The sequence below is a fragment of the Sinocyclocheilus anshuiensis genome, unplaced genomic scaffold (assembly GCF_001515605.1).
Source record: "Sinocyclocheilus anshuiensis isolate Anshui unplaced genomic scaffold, SAMN03320099.WGS_v1.1 scaffold640, whole genome shotgun sequence".
Classification (NCBI taxonomy): domain Eukaryota; kingdom Metazoa; phylum Chordata; class Actinopteri; order Cypriniformes; family Cyprinidae; genus Sinocyclocheilus; species Sinocyclocheilus anshuiensis.
The window spans coordinates 906,404-910,318 of NW_015554127.1; the positions used below are offsets into that span (position 1 = coordinate 906,404).

At 35.6% G+C, this 3,915-nt stretch overlaps 1 protein-coding gene across 1 annotated transcript in view; it reads left to right on the top strand.

The window, feature by feature from the left end:
• Positions 1–3,915, top strand: part of LOC107670182 (teneurin-2-like) — a 613,574-nt gene that overhangs the window by 207,919 nt on the left and 401,740 nt on the right. The gene's annotated exons all lie outside the window — the stretch shown is intronic.

Genomic DNA, 3,915 nt, shown 5'->3' on the forward strand with positions numbered 1-3,915 from the left:
AACTGAGCGAATGACACTTAATGACAGTTGTCAAAAACATGCATAAAACCTCCTTCATATTCATGACATGTGTCATGTCATGATTATGAAGGTGTCATGTCAGTCTTATGCACACCCCTTCAAGTAAAGTGTTACCCACAGATAAATAGTGACCAAAAAAAAAGTGACAAGCAGCCTTGTGTTGCTCAACTAGACGGTGAGAAGAAACACTTTTAGTGAAAAAGTGGTAAGTTAACAAGTGCCTGACTGTCTGTTACATTTAGCTATTTTAGTTTGAGATTTGTTGACAGAGGAGTGTAAAGCAGCTAACAGTTTCCAGTTTCTTGGTCCCAAGACATTGGTGGGTTTGCAAGGTTTTACATATTTTTAAAGGTGTAATGAAACACAAGGCATTTGAAAACTACCCATGAGATTGTGTCAGGGAATGTTGTAGCTCTTAACAGATACATTTGTACACCTGCTTTTGAAATGAGTATATTAATTGTTTACATTTTAAACATTTTCCAGCACCATGATTATTTATGTACTTATTTTGCTGTTGTATACTGGGTACTTACTCTCACTTTTTTTTTTAGAGGTTTAATATTTTGAAACTTTTAATACGTAAAATGTAGTATTAATTTCATATTTACTTTCTTTTCAGTCTTACATTGATCTCATTTCTCGACCTCTCTCATCCGTATCACTGATAGTGAAACTCATTTTTCCTCATAATTAACTTCTTTCCAACCATCTGAAGCTGAATATTACAGTAGACACATTAATGGGGCACCTTTAACATGAATCACTTTACATGGATGATGGGATTAAATTAGCATCTGATTATGAGGTGGCATTAATCTAATGGGATTGGATGACAGCAGCTCTCAATTCACAGATTTAAAGAGTTATGGCATATCATGCTATAGCCAGACCTACTTTCACAGTGGGCACAACTTAAAGGGCATATAAAATAGGTATCACTTGACAATAAGGTCCCATTAGTTAAGGTCAGTTACTGCATTAACTAACACTATATTTGTTACAGTATTTATGTATCTTTGTTAATGTTAGTTAATGCAAATAAAACTGTTCATTTTTAGTTAATGTTAGCTCTGGTCTATGAAATAATATCAAACAATACAACATTTGATTTAAATAATGTATTAGTAAATGGTGAAATTAAAGAAATAGTTGACCCCAAAAACTGAAATTTGTTAAAAATGTACTCGCCCTCAGGCCATCCGAGATGAGTTGAGTTTGTTTCTTCTTTGAAATAGATTTGGAGAAATGTAGCATTGCATCACTTGCTCACCAATGAATCCTCTGCAGTGAATGGGTGCCGTTAGAATGAGAGTCCAAACACCTGATGATGATTAAAAATAAATACATTAAAATCCAGAAGTAGTCCAATTAATGTCTTGTGAAGTGAAAAGCTGCGTGTTTGTAAAAAATAAATCCATCTTTTAGGTGTTTTAACTTTAAACTGTCTCTTGAACTCTCATTCGGATAGAACCCTACTGGTGAGCAAGTGATGTAATGCTAAATCTCTTTTTTTTCATTTTCAGCAAAATGTCATTTTTGGGTTAACTATTCCTCTAATATTAATAAATGTTTTAGAAGTATTTTTCATTGTTAGTTCATGTTATTCTATATAGTTAACTAATGTTGAACCTTATTATAAAGTGTTTCCAAAAATATACAGGACATTTGCTTTTGTGTGGTTTTAAAAGATTTGGATATGAATTTGTATGTTCTGCCAGAGAAAGATAACTGTTTGATTGGTTAATAAAATCATTAACCATACTATATTTCTGCATACACAAGCACACTGCCTCTGAGTTTTAGCTCCTGTACTAAAATAGCGCAGCCTGAATTTTGACTGACTGTGTCTCAGCATTAGCACATAATGCTCTCTGTGTTAGCCTTGTTGCTGCTGGAGACACGATTTTGACCTTGGGAACCCACTGTAATGAGTCACTATATGACATTGTCATTCTGTGTCCATATTGGGACAGGCTGCCAGCAGCCAATTTTTGAATTCACTCCATGTCACCTTCTATTTCTCAGGGTGTACGGCTCTGATCTCATACAATTAAGTATGCTCACGCAGTTATGTTCTTGTGTACGTGCTGCAACATTCAGATATGTTCAGTAGGACTCAGCAGTAGTGTCCCGAAAGAGGTCATTGGGGATTGGAGAGGATAGAGCAAATAAGTGAACCCACATGCAAGTACATCCATAAATAAGGTCATCTGTCAAGGTAGCAATTTATTTTTGAAATAGGGAGAAAGAACAGTACATTACACACAGACCGATTGATTGAGGTGAAATACAGCTTCATTAGAGCAGAGAAAGTGTTTCAGATGTGTGAGACCGGTCTCATGAGGACTAATCTTAACTTTAAATACCCGTCTGTTCACTGACCAAATGATGCATACTGAACACAAAAAATGTTAAGTCAAAAAAAGTATGTGAAGAGATATATAAAAAAACATTTAAAAATTTGTTTTGCATTTTTAAGTACTCATTTATATTTTTAAATTTATTCTAAACTATTATAGACAACTCCCACTGCTTTTTTCCCCTTTTAGATGTGCAGTCAAAAACTTTATGATCCGTTTTTCATCAAGTTATTTATTTATAAGAGACATGTTAACATTCTTAGCTGTATTTTTATTTATTTATTTTTGCAGGGTTTTCCAGGAAAATCACTTAAGTTTTGTGTGTGTGTGTGTGTACATACATATACATACATCTTGCTTTTTGCCGTAACCAGAGAGAAGCAATAAAATATCTAATTGATTATTTTTTTTTTAATCTTTTATTTATGTATTTATGATAAATTGCGCAAAAGTGACAGTGAAGAAGTATGATGCTACAATGGATTTCTCATTCAAATAAATGCTGTTTTTTTAAACTTTCTATTTGTCAGAGAATCCTTAAGAGAGAAAAAAAAATACAGTTTCCACAAAAATATTAAACAGCACAACTGTTTTAATAGCAGCACAACATTGGTAATAATAAGAAATGTTTCTTTAGTGACAAATCAGTATATTATAATGATTTCTGAAGGATCATGTGAAACTAAAGACTGGAGTAATGATGCTGAAATTTCAGCTTTGCCTCACAAGAAAAAATTACATTTAAAAAATATTAAAATATAAATTTTAAATTGTAATAATACAGTCATGGCCAAAAGTTAAAAAGCAAGGAAATTGCTACAAAGAATATCACACCTGAAAGAGCCATTTACCGGATCATCAAGAACTTCAAGGAGAGAGGTTCGACTGCAGTGAAGAAGTCTTCAGGACGTCCCAGAGTGTCCAGCAAGTGCCAGGACCGTCTCCTCCTGAGGAGTCAGCTACGGAATCGTGTCACCAGCAGTGCAGAGCTTGCTCAGGAAAGGCAGCAGGTTGGTGTGAGAGCATCTGTACGCACAGAGAGGCCAAGACTTTTGGACAACGGCCTGGTGTCAAGAAGGGCAGCAAAGAAGCCACTTCTCTCCAAGAAAAACGTCAAGGACAAACTGAAATTCTGCAGGAAGTACAAGGATTGGACAGCAGAAGTCTGGTGCAAAGTTATTTTCTGTGATGAAGCTCCCTTCCGACTGTTTGGGACATCTGGAAAATCGATTGTTCAGAGAAGAAAAGGTGAACGCTACCATGAGTCCTGTGACGTGCCAACAGTGAAGCATCCTGAGACCATCCATGTGTGGGGTTGCTTTTCAACCAAGGGAGTGGGCTCTCTCATAATTCTGCCCAAAAACACTGCCATGAATAAAGAATTGTGTCAAAACGTCCTGCAAGAGCGACTTCTTCCAACGATCCAGGAGCAATTTGGTGATGATCCGTGCATTTTCCAGCATGATGGAGCACCATGTCACAAAGCAAGAGTGATAAAGAAGTGGCTCGAAGATCATTACATTGAAATTCT